The sequence below is a fragment of the Mixophyes fleayi genome, chromosome 1 (assembly GCF_038048845.1).
Source record: "Mixophyes fleayi isolate aMixFle1 chromosome 1, aMixFle1.hap1, whole genome shotgun sequence".
NCBI classification, from domain to species: domain Eukaryota; kingdom Metazoa; phylum Chordata; class Amphibia; order Anura; family Limnodynastidae; genus Mixophyes; species Mixophyes fleayi.
In genome coordinates, this window is record NC_134402.1 from 279,201,025 (window position 1) to 279,221,482 (window position 20,458).

The following is a 20,458-nucleotide window of genomic DNA, read 5'->3' on the forward strand; positions in this document are numbered from 1 at the left end:
AAAATAGCACCCATTATTTAGCCATCACCTACCACACACACATTACATTTCCACAAGCCCGCTGTGCCATCACACACACATTACTGTGCCCCTTAATCACCATGCTGGGCCTCTTTATGATCACACTGCGTCCTCCATGCTGCTTTAGCCCCCCCTTCATCACCCTGTGTCATGCTGCTTTTGTTCCCCCCTTCTCCTGGCCCCCCTTCACTCTGCTATCATGCTTAGCCCTTCACTCTGCCATAATGCTCCCCCTTCACTCTGCCATCATGCTTAGCCCTTCACTCTGCCTTGATGCTCCCCCTTCACTCTGCCACCATGCTCCCCCTTCACTCTGCCTTCATGCTCCCCCTTCACTCTGCCTTCATGCTCCCCCTTCACTCTACCTTCATGCTCCCCCTTCATTCTGCCTTCATGCTCCCCCTTCACTCTGCCTTCATGCTCCCCCTTCACTCTACCTTCATGCTCCCCCTTCATTCTGCCTTCATGCTCCCCCTTCACTCTGCCTTCATGCTCCCCCTTCATGCTGCCCCTTCACTCTGCCTTCATGCTCCCCCTTCATTCTGCCTTCATGCTCCCCCTTCACTCTGCCTTCATGCTCCCCTTCACTCTGCCATCATGCTTCCCCTTCATTCTGCCTTCATGCTCCCCCTTCACTCTGCCTTCATGCTCCCCCTTCACTCTGCCTTCATGTTCCCCCTTCATGCTCCCCCTTCACTTTGCCTCCAAGCACCCCCTTCACTCTGCCATCATGCTCCCCCCTCATTCTGCCTTCATGCTCCCCCTTCACTCTGCCTTCATGCTTCCCCTTCATGCTCCCCCTTCACTCTTCCTTCATGCTCCCCCTTCACTCTGCCTTCATGCTCACCCTTCACTCTGCCTTCATGCTCCCCCTTCACTCTGCCTTCATGCTCCCCTTCACTCTGCCTTCAAGCTTCCCTTCACTCTGCCATCATGCTTCCCCTTCATTCTGCCTTCATGCTCCCCCTTCACTCTGCCTTCATGCTCCCCCTTCACTCCCCCTTCATTCTGCCTTCATGCTCCCCCTTCACTCCCCCTCACTTACCTTTTCTATCTGATTCTTTCTTCTCTTCTGTCTGCGGCGCTCCTCACTGAATGCCAGGCGTGATGACGTCACGCCCGGCATTCAGTATGAACGGAGCCGGCGTCGCAAAAAACTCAAGGTTTTTTTTGCTTTTTTTTTTTCCTTCAGTTACTCGCTCCCCCCCACCAACGAAGAGGGAAGCGATCAGGGTCGGGGCCTACCGGGGATAGACCGGTCTCCCGGCGGGCCAGTCCGACCCTGCCCTGTGCTATAGTGTTCCTGGCTGATTACTTTTGTGTGACCTGTGCTATAGTGGTCCTGGCTGATTACTATTGTATGCCTTGTGCTATAGTGTTCCTGGCTGATTAATTTTGTATGACCTGTGCTATAGTGTTCCTGGCTGATTACTGTTGGACTCTCTGTGCTACATAGTTTCTGGCTTATTTCTGTGCCTGCATGTCCCTCCTGGTGGCCGCTCCTCCACTGCCCAGTGTAGGTTCACTTCCACACCTTCCACCCCGCATACGATCTACACTTAGGACGCACTCCAGGGGTAGTCTTTGCGCAGTTCCCTGGTGAACCCTGGGGGTAAATGTATCGAGGTCCGAGTTTGACAGTATGTTAAAATCGCGGAAAATCGTGGGTGTTAACCCGTGATTTTAGTGAAAAAAACCCGAAATGTATCAAGCTGCGATTTTGACACTGATCTTCAAAATCGCTGGTCATCTCTGGCGATTTGCTGCGATGTTTTTCTGCAAGCAAGTCTAAAGATTCGTGGGATGTAAAAATATGGGGCCCTCCTGGCCGAAGCAAAGAAGACTACAATCTTGTGTTTATTGTGGGTTTTTTATTTTTATTAAATGTATGTGGTAATTACCAGGGTGTTGTGGTTTTTTTAACATTTTTTTTTTGTGGAACTACAGGTCCCAGCCAGCCAGGGATGTCAGGGCATGTTGGCACTTGTGGTTCTCCAAGTGCCAACATGCCCTGGCTGCCGTGGGTATGCTGGTGCTTGTAGTTATACAAGCAGCAGCATGGCCACACTATTTTGGGCAACCTGACTGGCTGGGACTTGTAGTTCCACAAAATAAAATGGCATCCGTTTGTTAATTTTACTTTATCGCCGGTATTACCCTACTACCCACAGCCCAGGGGTAGTAGGAAGAGCCCTAGTGCTATCAGCACTGGGCTGGGGGTCTCTAGGGGGAAGGGGCCCGCTCATTTTTTTCCGGCAGACCCCACTCCCTAGGGAATCCAGCCCAGGGCTGAACAGTCTAGGGTTGGTTAGTCATTATGGCAGGGGGACCCCTGCTGCGTGTCCCACTGCTATAGTGCCGCCAATCAAGCTATCAAGCAGCGTGTTGTATCTGGTGTGTTTTCAAGCAAACTCTCCTGAGTTTGCTTACTCGCAGCTTCATACACTTGAGAGTTGTATAGCTGCAGGGACAAACAGTCGGGAGTTTGATCTCTGGTGATTTTGCAAATAGCGATTTTGAGAGAAGCACAACTCTGGCGATTTTGTATGAAATCTCAGCTTCATACACCTGCGAGTTTCAACTCTCACGATAAAATCGCTGGATTTGCAAAATCGGACCTTGATACATTTACCCCCTGGTGTCAGTTTAGACTCCACATCCTAGGCGTTGAAAGCACCAACTTAAGCTAGTTCAGCAGGTTTTTACACAACAGGTTACAATGCAGGTTGACCGTTCAAACTTTGGAGGGTGGTGTTTTCTAAAATGATTAAAATATTAATTATGTGACCTGTTAGGTATTGTTTCTTAAAATATTATAGACAGTACCATGCCCTAATGTGAAACATGTGTTTAGTATAAACTTGCAATCACATCTATATTGGAAACACATTTCCTGCTATGTAATGATATGCTGTACTTACAACTGAAGCACAGTTGAATATCATGATCCCCCATTCTCTATCTATCTTCCATGGGGGCAGGTTCAGGATTAGTGTCCAGGGTCTCCTCTGACAAAACATCATCTTCCTCTATTGGCACTTCCTTCATAATGACAATACTATGAAATATAACACACAGAGCATTGATGTTGCACACAATTCTTGGCACATATAAGAGGGCTCCTCCCGAGTAGTCAAGACAATGAAAGTGCCTTTTAAGTAAGTCAAAGGCTCGTTCTATGATGGATCTGGTGGAAGTATGAGCTAATTCTTGCTCTGTGGCTGGATGCAATAGAGGACTGAGAAACCACACTTGCAGAGGGTAAATGCTGTCTCCTGAAAATAGAATAAATACAATTTTAAACAAACGACCAATGTGTAGTTACATTCTACCCTAAGGGCTTGATTCATTAAGGAAAGTATGGCAAAACAATGAGTCATTTTTTCTTGAACAAACCATGGTACAATGCAAAGGATGTAAATTAGTTTATTGTTTTGACATACGATAGATACTGGCTGTTTTTTCATGTAGCACACAAATAGTTGATAGTATTATTTTTACACTGAAATTTAAGTTCATCTAGGACATGCCCTACCCCAATTATAAAACTGTCCCCACATTTTAAATTTACCACCCCCTCCAATGCAACATGGTTTTGCCAAAGTGCAAAAATACTCCTTTTTTTGCTTACCTTTCCTTAATGAATCCTAAGTCTGTAAATTGTCAGTCGGTTTAATATGCATGCTTGCAAAGCATCACATAATATGTTTTTCTGATAACATACAAAAAGTAGCATGGGATGCAAAGTTTGTACCAGGGCCGGACTGGCCATCTGGCACTTCTGGCAAATGCCAGAAGGGCCGGTGGCTAGATGGGCCGGCCAACACTTCCCCTGACTTTCTGATGGCTGGCTCCTCCCCAAGTACCAGCCACCTCCGTTTGCCCTGGATCACTCTGCACTGTGCCCTGTAATGTGGACACAGTTTGCAGATTTTTATTTTTCTGAATGAGGGAGGGGATCACGGGGTGGGGGGTCCCGCGATTTTCGCGGGGGTGGGGGTCGCGGGGGGTGCCGCGATTTTCGGGGGGGGGTCGCGATTTTGCAGGGGAAGTTGTGAGGAGTGTGAGAGAGCCAGGGTGGAGTGAGTGCAGGAAGAGGACAGAGAGCCAGGGGGAAAAGGGATGCTGGAAGTGGGGTGACAGAGCCAGGGGGAAAAGGGGGTGCTGGAAGTGGAGTGAGAGCCAGGGGGAAAAGGGGGTGCTGGAAGAGGGGCGAAAGCCAGAGGGAAAAGGGATGCTGGAAGAGGTGTGACAGAGCCAGGGGGAAAAGGGGTGCTGGAATTGGGGTGACAGAGCCAGGGGGAAAAAGGGGTGCTGGAAGTGTGGTGACAGAGCCAGGGGGAAAAGGGGGTGCTGGAAGTGGGGTGAGAGCCAGGAGGAAAAGGGAGTGCTGGAAGAGGGGTGAGAGCCAGGGGGAAAAGGGAGTGCTGGAAGAGGGGTGAGAGCCAGGGGGAAAAGGGATGCTGGAAGAGGGGTGACAGCCAGGGGGAAAAGGGGTGCTGGAATTGGGGTGACAGAGCCAGGGGGAAAAAGGGGTGCTGGAAGTGGGGTGACAGATCCAGGGGGAAAAAGGGTGCTGGAAGTGGGGTGACAGAGCCAGGGGGAAAAGGGGTGCTGGAAGTGGGGTGAGAGCCAGGGGGAAAAGGGGGTGCTGGATGAGGGGTGACAGCCAGGGGGAAAAGGGTACAGGAAGAGGGGTGACAGAGCCAGGGGGAAAAGGTGGTGCAGAAAGAGGGGTGAGAGCCAGGGGGAAGGGGGTGTAGGAAGAGGGGTGAGAGGGACAAAGGATAAGATGGTGCAGGGGCATAGCTAAAAGAAAGTGTAAAGGGAGAGACATCTTAAGAATGGGAATGTCAGGGATGCAGCCATCATAAAACACAAGTAGTAATGAAGAATGGGAATGCACAGAGGGGACAAGTGTTAAAAAAAAAATCAAGCCTTCATACTCCATTCAGGTGTATTTTCTATACCCCCACTTCTAAATGTCCACTTCGACCACTGCCCTCGGCCCCTGCTCCCGACTGGCTGTGTGAGCTGACAGCTGCTGATCCCTCCTCGCCCAGTAGAAAAACAGAACACAGGATGCCATAATCAGGTAAGTTCATATATTTTCTCGTGTCCAATGTGTTTTTCACCATCCTTTCTTGAACTGCGGGTACTACTGTGTATCCAATGATGTTTAAAACACTATGTATTGCTCATTATTGCGCTGTAATGTTTCTTGCATATTTATCTGTACAGAGATTTTTAATTAAGAGGAAAAAACGCTGCTTGTCATACATTTTATCTGTGATTGTGTCAATATATCTATTTTTCTTTGCATTGTAAATGGGGTATTAAGCTGCTCCTGGGACTCACACTCTCGGTATCTGATATGCTGTACCAATTTTTATTTGTGAATGAGTTTTTGTCTGGTCACTACTATAGATTTGGGGCACTACTGTATGGCATACTGTTATTTGGGGGCACTACTGTATGGCATAATGTAATTTGTGGGCACTATTGTGGCATAATATGATTTGTGGGCACAATTGTGGCATAATATGATTTGGGGGCACTACTGTATGGTATATGATTTGGGGGCACTACTATGCCATAATATGATTTGTGGGCACTACTGCATGGCCAAATATAAATTGAGGGTAATATTATGTGACATAATATGACCTGAGGGCACTGCGATGTGACATATTATGAGCTGGGGCACTATGGTGTTGACTCACAGGCAGGGCCGACAAGAGGAATTTTGGGCCCTGGTACAGCAACTTCTTTGGGCTCCCGTCATATTCAACAATGAGAGACTTGCCTTTGGCAGAAGTTCCTTTATCAGCAAAAGGTAGTCCTCATCCAATGGCAATTCAATAAATTGGCTGATTTGCAACATAAATGCCTGTGTGTCTTGTTAGTAGATAAATGAATGCAGTCTTTCACATCCCTGGTTCCGCAGTTACTGCCAATAACGCAGGTGCACAGTCAACTATTTAGTCAGCTGTGATATTGATGTGTGCGGATATCAAGGTCACTTTGCACAGTGGACAGAGTTTCTAAACTTGATGGTAATATTTGCCCGCAGCAGCCAACATCCATATTACATATCCACATCACTCTATCTCCTCAACGTGAATTATTAAACATTTATTTAAATATATAAAACACATTACAGTTAGTCTAACCTATGTATATATATATATATATATATATATATATATATATATACGTACGTACGTACGTACGTACGTACGTACGTACAATGCCTTATGCCTTACATATGTTATTTGAATACAGGCATGCAGTAGTCTGCCATTTATTTTTATTTTTTTTAAAAAGGAAGTTGAATTGCAGCAAATGCTAGCGTTCAAATATATATTTTTGCTGTCTGGTAGTACTCCTACTTTGTGCCACTTGCTTGTTTTGAGTGAAAAGCATTGCACCTGTATGTGAATGTGTCGTATGTCACACTTGCCCACTATTATTCGCTTAGTCTGTCTTTCTGCTCCATTTATCATATAGTTCATTGTCTGTGGTACAGAGTGAAAGATTGGTAATTAAGGTGATCGCTGGGGTGGTGAAAACCATGTCTAGTGATTGAATAGACATTAGCATGCAGGATATCTGGCATTATGATGTTGGTTTCACATATTTTTATTTTATCATCACCTCATCAATGAATGCAATCAATGTTACCAAGAGACACGATTTACTTCAATATAAACTATTTTATATTGTGTATTGCTTTCAATGATGACAGAAATTATGAACATTCAGTTTCATTCTGCAAAGCAATTTGAGCCAATAGTACAAGAGTTGTGTTTCTGTAAAAATATTGTTAGAAGATTTATTCTGGTTTGACCTGTCCAATAAATGTCATCTGAGCCAAAGTCCTCAGCTCCCAGAGGTGATTGGTGCACATCATGTACTCTTCCCCATGTTTGACATTATCAGGTTTACTAACCATTTAAAACTGTAGTGTCCATAGGATGTCATATTTCTATCAATGAGCTTTATGAAGCTATTTTCCCATGCTATGTTCTAGGAATTGATTGAAGTCGCTAAACTGGCCAATACGTAATCATATATGAATTTTTACACTCTTCTGCAAAAGTCAAAGTAAAGGGTATTTGATTTCTTCTCCCCAAAGCAACACCATCTTTCTTCCTTACTACAAACCTGCTCAAAATCTCTCCTATTTTGCATTTGCTTAATATGCTCCTGGCAATTATTAGAAGATGCCATCAGCAAAGAGAATGCGGTTTTTATGTAGATCTCAAACAAAAATTGATTTCAAGTGCACTTTTAAGATGTGATATTTTGCAGATGCCTCTTGATGAGCATTTGGTTTTCAGCCAGCTTTTCAAAACAAGAGTTTAATAATTTCCTGTCATAATAAAACTTTTTGCACAGATGATCAGATGGATTACATTTTAAATCCACATACACACTTCTGAAAGAAAGGAAAACATTGTGTACAATAGAGAAAGTTATGTCAGATTTCACCAATAATATGTAAAGTACTGCAGTAAAACCATACACTAAAGAAATAAAAATAATGCTCTCAGTGAAGTTTGATAGTATATACTCTGTGTGTGTATTATATGACACCTGTCTAATTTCTCACCGATTTTAAGAGGTTTTTGCTGGATTACGGAATATATTTAGATCATTTAAGAAATATGTCCCCAGGAAAAGTTGCTATCTTGCACCTGGAAAGAAAGAACCAAGTTATGTGTCTGATACAGCATGATCTGGAAATAAGACATTTTATTCTTTATGACTATTTTACTGTTCACTCTTCATGTCAATTTTTATCAAACTGGATTACGGGATCTTCAGGGGAATATTTATCTTATACTCTCATCTGTCTGTGTAATTTTGGGTCTGATCACATTACCAACACAATCATGCCATGGCTGGGCATTGTCCTGTAATGATCAATGTCAGCTCTAGTGTGAAGGGCACAATACAATATCCGTTCTATTTTCTTGTTTCGGGTAGTCCTACCAAATCAGCTTGTATTGCGCTTCCTGTTCATGCAATTGCTTAGCATGTAAATATATATGTAAAACTCAATGAAATAAGATGCACTTTGTAAAGTTTTGATATAATATACTACCATCTATTTAATCATGACAACATTATATCTTGGCATGCTTTTATGCTCTTTTCTTTTTTTAAATGAGAACTAAACAAATAGATATGAAGGCTGGAACTATAGCATTGTTTTTCAAATTTTATTCTCATGAATAATGTATCATTAGTTGTACAAGAGAGTAAATCTTTGCTCAGGAGATATTATTAGTGCTAGAATGTTCACTCATGCATGACTAGTACACAAAAGTACATGACAGAAATAGGGAAGACATGGAGATGGAGAAAAACTGGGACAAAGATGTTAATATCACAAAAACAAACCACTCTCTTTAGTTAAAATTTGAGTGTCTTGTTGTATTCTTTCTGTATTACGGACTTGCTTTTTTTTTTTTTTTCATGTATACATTATCAGCTTTCCTATATATACATGTTGCTTTCACAGGGATTATAGTATGGAGAGTTTTATCCTTAATTTCCTTTATATATACCTCCCAACTATCTCGATGAATCACGCACATCAAGAGGGGCAGGATAAAAGTGAAAATAAACTGAGTTTTCCTCAAAAGTGGGTGATTTGGACAGATCGTGTGATGATGGCGCTTTCCCCCCTCCCCCCCCCCAATTTTGCATGTATGAATGTTGTAAGGTATGACTTCATCATTACACTGTATATGCACATTCGCTCCTGCTATTCGGTTGCCAAGTTAGGAATGGGTTCAGGGGCGGATCTAGAAAATTGCTATACCCCGGGCGATTTAGGCCCCGCCCCCTTTTTGACATCTAATGCTGCCCACTATGTGCAAGACCGCTCGGCAGTGACAGTGTGCTGCCCGGCTGCTATGAATGTGTTTTAAACACAATCAGAGCAGCCGGGCAGCACACTGTCACTGCCAAACGGACCTGCACAGTGTGCAGCTGTCGACAGCAAGCCGCTGCTAGGGGGGGGGGGGGGGGGGCGATTGCCCCGATCGCCCCCCCCCCCCCCTCTGGATCCGCCACTGAATGGGTTGCGGCAATGCTCCCAGTCCCCTTCCCTTACACTCCTGCTCAGAGCTACTGTGGGGGCTCCTTGCACTGTTTTTTCTCCCCTGATCCTCCATGAACCTGAATAAGTGCTCAAACTAATTTTTACCTTTTACAAATGATAAATCAGTTAAAATCATGCACAAACATCTTTCAGTTAATTTTACATAGGCACACTGCATCACACATTATTAGTCAATCATCAACTATTTATATAGCGCCACTAATTCTGTAGCGCTGTACAGAGAACTCACTCATAATACTAGTTTCCTTATATACACTGAAGCTGTGACTATAGGTCTCAATGTAGGTCATTTCCTATTTTTCTTTCCTATTATGAGCAACGTCAATTCAAAAAATCAATTCATTCCTTTATGATTATTTCATCACATAGTATATATTGCCTATCATGGAAACTTAGAGGACCACCATGATAACTTATTCATTCATAACTTCAAAGTTTATATCCTTTTGTGAAAAGACATGTTTGTTCTTATTATCTTAGATTCTTTATCTAGAACTTTTAACATGAGGGAAGTGTGGTGTGTTATGATACCAATATGCAATAGTTACTGGTTATTATGTAATCATTTACACAGTGGAATTTTAGTGACTAATCACCTTAATCATAACTCCCAACATTTCAGTAGGCAGCATCGGGACGGGGGCATGTTCATGGCCCAATGGAGGCGTGGCCACACCTAGCGATTTTGAAGTGCTAGGCTATCCCGCTCACGCCTCCCCTCCAAACCCCTTTATTTTTGTTTGCATGGCACCCATTCACCAGTAAACAGAATACCTCCCAACTTTCCAACTGATTGGGACAAAGCTGTCTTGGTTGGGGTGGCGGGACGGAGCCCTCAGTTTGTTACTGTCCCACCTAAATCGGGACAGTTGAAAGGTATGCCTTAATTCAATTTCTGCGTGGTTTGTTTATTTCCACAATTCCTTGGTGGTATATTATTTTTATGCACTGTGGCTGTATCATTTGTTCAAGCAGCTTGGCTGTTTTTTTATTAAACTGATCACATGTATAAACCCTAAGCACTTTATAAAAACCTTGGGTATATTTACTAAACTGAGAGTGGAGATGTTGCCTATAGCAACCAATCAGATTCTAGCTATAATTTATTTAGTCCATTTTACAAAATGACAGCTAGAATCTGGTTGCTATAGGCAACATCTACATTTTTTCCAACTGGCAGTTAAATAAATAAAACCCTTCTATTGTTGTTTACTCATTATTATAAATTGGTTACTTTGTGATGCACAGTGATATGTGTATCTGTATCACTCCATAGGGGCACACATCCTATTGGTTTCATCTATTTAGCACTGACCTGCAGTTTTTCACACCACTATTTATATTCCACTGTGCTAGGCATAAATAAGCAAAGCAAATTTTTGAGGTCACTAGAATGTTTTGTGTATTGTATATTGTTCACTAGAATGCTTTCTGTATTGCATAGATGTTACTAGAATGCTCTCTGCACTGAATAGAGGTCACTGAAATGCTCTATGTATTGTATATAGGTCACTAAAATAATCTCTGAATTATATGCCTCACTACCGACTAGCGTTATTTTTATTTATTTTTTTAAACCAAAACGTATTTTTCTTTTTACCCGGGGGCGGGCGATGGTTGGGTCCCTGGGTGACAGGGTCGGACTGGCTCCGCCCTCTTCTTTGGTGGGGGGAGCAGGGTACTAAAAAAATAAAATAAAAACCTTACCTCATTATGGCGCCCCTCCTCCTCCCTGCTCCGTTCGCACATTCAGTGAGGAGCAGGACAGAGAGGAGCCAGCAAGAGGACAGAAGAGAAGAAACGAGATTAAAGAAGCCAATACAAAGGTAAGTAAAGGAACGGAGGCAAGGGGAGGAAAGCAGTATGGCACAGAGTGATGAAGGGGGGAGCAGAAAGGCAACGAGTGATGAAGAAGAGGGGGCAGGATGGCACAGAGTGATGAAGAGGGGAAGCAGAAAGGAACAGAGTTATGAAGAAAGGGGGGGGAGCAGGATTGCACAGAGTGGTGAAGGGGTTGTCACTGTGTTAGGGTCAGAGGAATGCCCATACAGCCGGTTCATGTGATATTACCTCCCGAGAGGCGGGAGTCTACCAGTGAGGGAGGTGTTCGCCAGGGACTCCCGCAAGAGAGTTTGGAGTTCGCTGCTCCCAGACCGCAGGTCACGGCCCTCTTAGGGGGTGATGAGCGAGGCTGTATTGAGAACCAAGATAATAACTGAAGATGCCAGGGATGAGAAGTAGCTCAATGACTGATGGACTAAGGCAGTTTCCCAGGGCAACGGTAGAGCCACTGTACTGAGAGTAAGGAAAAGCAGGCAAGTATGCAGGTTATACTGGAGACTGGTAGCGATGATCTTCGGTTAGATGTGTGAAGTAGACATAGAGGCTGTGATGATCTGCAGATAGATATGCTGGAGACTCAGAGAAGAGGTAGCAATAATCTGCAGAGCGTTACCACAGGATAGTGGAGTAGACACAGAGGCTGTGATGATCTGCGGATAGATGTGCTGGAGACTCCGGGGAAGAGGTAGCAATAATCTGCAGAGCGTTACCACAGGATAGTGGAATAGACACAGAGGTTGTAATGATCTGCGGATAGATGTGCTGGAGACTTCATGGAACAGGTAGGAAACCGGAGCCAGGGAACAGGACATCTGAACAGGAGAGTAGACCTGAAGATCTGGCAACTTGGTAGAGAAACAGGTGCTTTAAATAGACAGAGCTGATAGGCAATTAGCCAATCAAGAGGATGCAGGAAGTATTGAGCAAACCAGGTGTGTGCATGCTTAGTGCAGGATGCAGGAAGAGAGAAACAGGTGAGAACAGTGACCATAATGCAGGTTTAGCTGGTGCAATGTGTGACAAGAGTGGAGCAGAAAGGCACCGAGTGATGAAGAAGGGGGAAAGCAGAGTGATGATGGGGGAGGAGCAGCATGGCACCAAGTGATGAAGGGGGGGAAGCAGCATGGCACAGAGCAATGAAGGGGGGAAGCAGCATGGCACAGAGCGATGAATGGGGAAGCAGCAGGGCACAGAGCGATGAAGGGGGAAGCAGCAGGGCACAGAGTGATTAAGGGGGAAAGCAGCAGGGCACAGAGTGATGAAGGGGGGGAAGCAGCATGGCACAGTGATGAAGGGGGAGGAAGCAGCATGGCACAGAGTGATGAAGGGGGAGGAAGCAGCAAAGCACAGAGTGATGAAGGGGGGGAAGCAGCATGGCAGAGTGATGAAGGTGCGGGAAGCAGCATGGCACAGTGATGAAGGTGGGGGAATCAGCATGGTACAGTGTGATGAAGGTGGACCAGGTGAAAGGGGAAAATCAGCATGGAGGGTGCAGTGTGAACATAAGAGGCATAGCATGGTTATGATAAAGGGGCAAAGTGTGATTTTGAAGGAGCATAGTGTGATCATAAGGAGGCACAGCATGGTGATGATGAAGGGGGTCAGTAATGGGTGTGTGATAGCACAGGAGTCTTTTGGTAATGTGTGTGTGATGACACAGAGAGCTTGTGGTAGTGTGTGTATGATGGCATAGGTGGCTTGTGGCAGTGTGGTGTGTGTGATTGCACAGGGGGCTTGTGGCAATGTAGTGTGTGTGATGGCACAGGGGGCTTGTGGTAATGTGTGTGTGTGTGTGTGTGTGTGTGTATAATGGCGCAGGGGGTTTGTGGCAATGTAGTGTGTGTAATGGCAAAGGGGGCTTGTGCAATGTGTGTGAGGTAGGTGGTGGCTAATGGGTGCTATTTTGTTTGTGGGGTGATGGTAGGGCAATTTAATAGTGGGGAGAATTAATTTAAGATGGGGTGGTTTGGGGGCTATTAATTGAATGTGGGGGTGAGTTTGGGGAGAATGAGGCATCTTTATTAAATGTGGATATGAATTATTTAATGGTGATATGATTTGCGGGCACAATTAAGAGGTCATTGTCCCGTGGTCCTGCAAGTCAGGAACTAAAACTCACGAGATCCGACGACGTAACAATGACATTTTGCCTCATTTTCAATTCCGAGGGCGCGCAAAATCAGATCTGCTAAGTTCAGATATATTCGGTTCTTGGGGAACCGAGCCTGAGCATCTCTAGTCATAACACGCTGAGGTGTTATGGACATAGTGTTCTGCTTGCTTAGAACCAGTAAATTGTATGCTACGTTTGATTTATACATTTTATGTTTATGATATGTTACATAATAAAGCTGTTTACAATAAAAGTATTCCAGTATGTTCACGCGGGAGTAAAAGGGGTAGAGTTCAAGGGTCATGAGATCATATGTGCTTGTAACTCTGAAACTTTAAAAATGTCAGAGGGGCTTGAGTGGTTTGTGTGTGTGTGTGTGTGCGTGCGTGCGTGCGTGTATATATATATATATATATATATATATATATATATATATATATATAGTGGCGGGTGGTGTCTGTTGCTTCATCTTTTCAATGTCCTGAGAAAGTCCCTTTTTCCTGTCCTGCGATGGGGCGCTGTTACAGTGAAGCAACTTCAGGATATGATACAAAGAGGGTGATGATAGCAGTAAAGTATGACGTATGATAATGTGACATGCAGGGTGGCTTAGAAGGTCTGGAAGTGCACCTAGGTCGGGGGAGACACTCATGCTGTCACAAGCTAAGCACAGGGGAACTCACGGGTTTGATCATGGGCTGCCATTATAATTTATATTTCGGTGTGCCATTTCTACTACGTGTAACTTGCAACCTGGCTGGGCACAATGTTCTGCTTACTTGCAGCCAGTAAATTAGTTATGTTTTATGGTATGCTATTTAATAAACCTATATACAAGAAGTAGTTTTGTCTGTTATGTTTTTTAATGTGGGAAAAGGGAGATAGAGGTCAAGGATCGGGAGATCATATGTGCCTGTAGCCCTGAAGTTACAAGTCTTGAGAGTCTTGACTGAGGGATGAGGCCCGCCACCCCTTTGAGAACAGATGGGGGGTAAAGGTCAAGAATTAGAATATCATGCAGACAGTAATAGTGAGGGAATAAGAAGTCTTACTCAGTTACAGAGAAAAACACAATCATATATAAACTGTATATAGTTATTTATGTAAATTTATATTTTTTGGGTTTAGAATAAGATCTAAAAATACAAATGATGTATTTTTCAACAAATGTTTACAATTATTTTAGAGACACAATGACTTTAGTGCTTACTTAAAAATAGATGCACCTTTTCTTGGAAGGCTGTATTCCACATTACCATTCCAGGTAAATGAGTTGAAGATTACTCCTACGTTACATGAGATGCCCAAAGTCACATTCACAACCGTTCATGGAAATAAATACTCATAAAAAGCTGTTGTTAATTAGCTTTTGCTATGTTCTGTCAGACAAAATCTTGAAGTGAAGTTTGGTTGCAACACACGTTATGGATGACTGGTATGCAGACATGTCAATCCTGTGGCTCCAGAGTAAATAGAGGATATTGTTAGGGCATTCATTATAGTATTTGTCACTGACAGGCTTAAATGAAAGACTGACATGATGATAAATGTTATGCTATATAACTCCTACACTACATATGAAGCAACACTAGTTGACTATGTCTAGTCTTAAAATTCTTTCTGTAAGAGTGACACCTGCTGCATGGTGGCATTCTCAGGCAATGAACTCTACAACCACTAGCAGTCTCCACATAAATAGAATTACAGGTCTCTCATTATCAGCAACAAAGAAACCAAGTCCGCTGTTGCTAAAATTTAAAAGACCAAATATTTTCTGAAAATAAAATTAAAATGAATTGTATTTGTTAAAATAACTAATTAGGTCAAAAAATATTTATGATGATTAAGTCATTTTTAAACATATTTTAATTTTTCGCCATCTTTAACAATAATGATGTTGATTCAGGACCAGGTCTTTATAGTATAACACCAGTCAGTAACTTGGTGCTCTTTTCAGCCCCCTTCATTGTGGGTGTAAATAAATAGCTCCCTCCTTTGAGATTTATACATGGGAAGCTGAGATCAGGGCTCCCATCTAACATGTACCTCATAAAATGAGTGGCTTGGTCTAAATCAGGCCTGTCCAACCTGCGGCCCTCCAGGTGTTGTGAAACTACAAACCCCAGCATGCTTTGCCAGTAGACAACCTGTTGATAGCTGGAAGGGCATGCTGGGACTTGTAGTTTCACAACATCTGGAGGGCCGCAGGTTGGACAGGCCTGGTCTAAATGTTCCCGAGAGTGCCTTTAGGGGTGACTCCTGATGCAGTGTTTTCAGGGTACTGGGCAGCAGCCAGGAATGTGTTTTAGTTATTAGCAGACAACAAATGAGTCACATGAACACATACAACTAGTAAAACATGGGGTTCTGAAAAGAACCACCTGTTTTACTATTTATATAATATTAATTTGACTTCTTCTGTTGCAGAATTGTAAGATCTGTTCACTCTGCCCTATATAATTATATGGCTACCGCTATGATAACCCTCATTAAGGGAGGCTATATATGAAGTATCAATGTGGAACACCCTGTTCTGATAATGACAGTATTACCAGAACAGTAGCATTTAAAAAATTGCTTTATTCTCAGTGTTTAGTGGACTCAGATGGCATCTTCTATTCTTGAGGGTGTGGTGCTAGGCTGTGACATCATAGTCAAGCCCCACACCCCCACCCCATTACAAACATGGGGGAGCAGCAGCTTCCCAAGCAAGAAGCTGCCAACTGCTACCCCTCTATATCATCTCCAGTGTCAATCAAGAAACTGAGTGACATTATGTCACTTATTCAGATCATTCAGTGTTTTAGACGACCCCTACACCTTGGCACACTAGGCAACAGCCTAGGTTTGCCTAGTGGTAGCTCTGGCCTTGTACTTGATGCGGTTGCACGATTTACAAAATATTGGTTCCCATAGGCTACGAGAGCCCTGTAGGAATAATACTGCATCAGTTAATGATGCATCCCATGGCTACATCAAGCCTCCTTAGACAGGCCGAATGCCAGACCAAAACCTTTGGTAGGCCCCTTGCCGTATTCGCCACTGCCTAAGAATATCTGAACTCCTTAAAGGTTCAGTAGTTGAGTCCAATATATAATTTCCTGTTCTTTTTAAGCATCCATAAAAAATTCTTCCTTTGATATTATATATAGCAGAACGGTATTTTGTCGGGTTTGATGACACATTCCAATAGGGAGTTGGGTTGGGTTTAAAGTACTCACACTTTCCATGAGGGCCCCATGATGGCAGATTATGGTAGGGGCAGATGGGCCTCTGACCCCATCAGAAAGCCCAGCTGAATCACAATGAAGACTGTGCAAAGTGACTGAGCAAAGCATTAGCTTCCTATTGGTCTGCATGAACACACTCCCCCTACTAAATGCAAAATGATGTTTAAAAATGTCACATCCTCTGGTGCAATATCACAAACTGACGTTCAAACATCATAGCTGCACAGCTGAGGGGTGCAGTGATGGGGTCCACAAACCACTTACTTCAGTTCCTGATTTTTACAAACAGAACTCAAAACCGATTGGTTTGTATAATGCAATGTAGCTTCTGCCTTGTAACATTGTCAAAACCACCAAATAACCTTGATGCAATCGCAAGCAAACACGCTAGTGCCGGAGACATTCTTTATCATTATCCACTATTTCAACTTGCACCATTTTGGAGGTGTTTCTAATATTCTTGTACTTCTGTATGGAGCCAAAAAATCAATGTATAAAAATTACTTTCTAAAAGCCAAATGTGCTCCATTATTTCTGGGCACTGTCAGACCCATATAGAAACTTAAGCATCCACATGTGGTATGTCCTTGTATGGCAGAAACAGCTCAATACACATATGGGGTGTTTTCCTCCACATTCCAGTTTTGTGTGTAGAAAACTGCTAAATTAAGGTATTAAAATAGTGTATTAGTCAAAATGTTCATATTTTGTGACAATTCAAAGTAAAGTTTAGAAAAAAGGCTACAAAATAAACATATTTGAAATACCCATGTTTTTAAATATCCATAGTGACTAGGGGTGTACACCGGCCACTTTTGGTGTTTTGGGTTCTGATTAGCTTGAGGTTTTGGGTTCTGATATGTTTTGCCAAAACACCCCACGAAAGGTTTTGGTTCTGATTTTGGGTTTTGGGTTCTGATTTTTTTTATAAAAAAGCATAAAAAGTGCTAAAATCCATATTTTGTTTTTTTTTTCCACTCCTACACTATTATTAACCTAAGTAACATTAATTTCCACTAATTTCCAGTCTATTCTGAACACCTCACAATATTGTTTTTAGTCCAAAAGGTTGCACCGAGGTAGCTGGATGTTGAAGCTAAGCGACACAAGTGGGCGGCACAAACACGTGGCCCATCGTAGGTGGTTGTGTAGGCTTGAATGGCCTTTTGCTGCTCCTCCATCCTCTGCAGCATATAGAGGGTGGAGTTCAAGCGCGTCACTACCTCTTGTTTTTGTTGATGGCAGGGCAGGTTCATGCTTTTTTGATGTAGCAGGAACAGTGAACGTAGTTTAATATCTGATACTAATATTTCTGCACAGCAGGAACAGTGAACGTAGTTTAATATCGGATACTAATATTTCTGGACTGCAAGAACAGTGAACGTAGGTATTGCAGTAGTAATATTTCTGGACTGCAAGAATATATTGCACTAGAATTTTTTTTATACTTTTTAAATAATTTTTTTATATTTTTTTTTAATTATTTTTGTATAATTTTTTTTACATTTTTTTTAATTATTTTTCTATAATTGTTTTTTTTATTTTTTTTATGATTTTTGGATAATTTTAAAATAACTATGGACTTAGCAGAACAAAGCACAGGACAAAAGCACCACTGGACTCAGCAGGACACTGAAAATCTGGAATGACTTTTTACCTTGTAGTGCTCTGTATAGTGATTGTAACATGGGCACTCCTGCTGCTGGGAGCTGCATCCTTTAAACATACAAACACATTTTAATATAAAAAGGGTTTTTACTAATAGCAGGAAATACAGACAAGTAGCATTTAATTATGTGTAAATGGGTATTTATCTGCCTGCAGTATACTCTACTTCTTCCCCGACAAAAAGACTCTGTACAACCCACTCTGGATTCCTGACTACTAGCACTCCAAGAAATACATTAATTGCTTTTTCTTTTTACTCCTAATAAATTTCTGCTTGTCGTTAGTAGCTCATTTATGTCATTACACTAGAATCTGTCAGCAGCATACCTAACAACTATGCTGGTTCCTGCATCAGATGTACCTAAAATTGTGCAAAAGGCTTCTCACTGAAGATATATATACAGGGGCTCCCAAACCACAACCTCCCTCTTCACTAAATGCAGGCAGAATGAAGATGGCGTCCGCAAGCGGGGAATTTATGACATCCGAGTCTCGCGAGATCCGACGCGAGACTTGGATGTCATAGCCTCGTTTTGGATTCATTTGGCGGGCGGAAGTTCCCGAACAGTGCTTGGATCCCGTCGGATCCGCACTGTTCGGATGGGCTCGGATTTGCGAAATCCGAGCCCGCTCATCTCTAATAGTGACTGAACTGAATTCCATAATTTTGGTGTTGTTCCTAGCAGTTTGTACTTTTCAATCATGTCAGAAACTAAGCTACAGGACCCTGAAAACAAAAATATGCTCCATCATTTCTGAGCCCTGTCTTGTGTTCAACAAATAGGTAAAACACACACACATGTCAGAAGTTGTGGAATACATTTGGGGCATGCTTCTCCTGGTGTAGGCAAAACTGAAGCATTTCTCACCAATTATTTTTTCAGCCCTTGTACCAGACCAACAAAAAAAATCCTGATCCTAAATTTGCAGATACACCTAAAAATTGGCACAGTGGAAAGAATGAAAATTCACTTTGAAGTCCAACCAATTAACACTAATGGGCCACCCTTCTCATTAAAAGTTTTACATTTTCCAGCTAAAATACTACTCGGTTTAGCTTTATGTATGTCTTAAATTATGTCGAGGTCTTGTAACAAGGAGAAAAAGGCTGTGCACCCTTCTGTAAAGCAGGGAACATCCCACTACATGTGCTCTCTCCATCTCTTTATCCCATTTAAATAGTTTAATGCTGCGTTATGAAATCTTATTTGTGCATGTTGGTGCACTCATGTGACTAATCTATACACAGAACACCTTGGTCTGTCACACTTATGCAGTCCCACAGATGCCGCCATTTGGGCCAGCATATTCATGCTCATGCCTTTCCTCATTAAACCATGTTGAACTGCACAAAAGTAGGCTTATGATATCAGAAAAAAGCATTTGTCCTTCTGCGGTTCATAAACAGCCCTTAATATCAGCAAATAACTTGTGTTGTTTTCTTACAAAACCAAAATTTTCAAAGTTTTATAGTTCCCTCGATTAAAAATTTGAATTAATTCGAAGTTTCTGTTAACCGATTATATAGACACTAAGGACTTAATTTAGAGTTAGGAGTAATCCTGCTACAATGTGCAAATGTACACCATTATTTGGATTTGCTCCTAATTCAAAATGAGGCCTTAAGAATGGAGAACAAAACCAAACCATACATTGCTATAGCAACAGCACAGCCATATTCCCTGGGGTAGGCTTGGCAAAAAAAACCAATGCATACCTCCCAACATGTCTGTCCCTGGCAGCGGGACATTGGGTGTGGCCATGTCACAATTGGAAGGTATCTAATGTAGGCTGCCCATTATCATCATCATTTCTGTAGTGCCACCGATTCTGCAGCACTGCACAGCGAATATTTGTCACTCAGTCCCTGCCACATTGCAGCTTACAGTCTAGATTAAGACACACACACTGACTAGGGTCGATTTGATAGCATCCAGTTAACCTACTCGCCTGTTTTAGAGTGTGGCAGAAAACTGGAGCACCTGGAAGAAACCCACGCAAACACAGGGAGAACATACAAACTCCACACAGACAAGACTATGGTCGGGAATTGAACTCATGACACCAGCACTGTGAGGCAGGAGTGCTAACCACTAAGCCCCATGCTTCCCATTAGATAACTCTCTTCCAACATTCCCACATGTGGACAGAGCCCTAAAATCAGGACTGTGGCTTCTGTAAGGCAGAAACTTTGTCAGCCACCAATATTACAGCAGCCATTGATAACTAGTTTCTGTGCAGCTTCCTGTGCAGTTAATGAGGGCAGTGTAAGGTAGAGTCATGAAAGATTGCCTCTGACTGCCGCCTCACTACTTCACTGATCACCTCCTCTCACTCTCGTCTTCAGGACTTTGCCCGGGCTGCTCCCCTACTGTGGAACGATCTTCCATGTTCCATCAGGTTAGCATCTACTCTCAAAGGCTTCAAGCGTGCCCTTAAGACTCATTT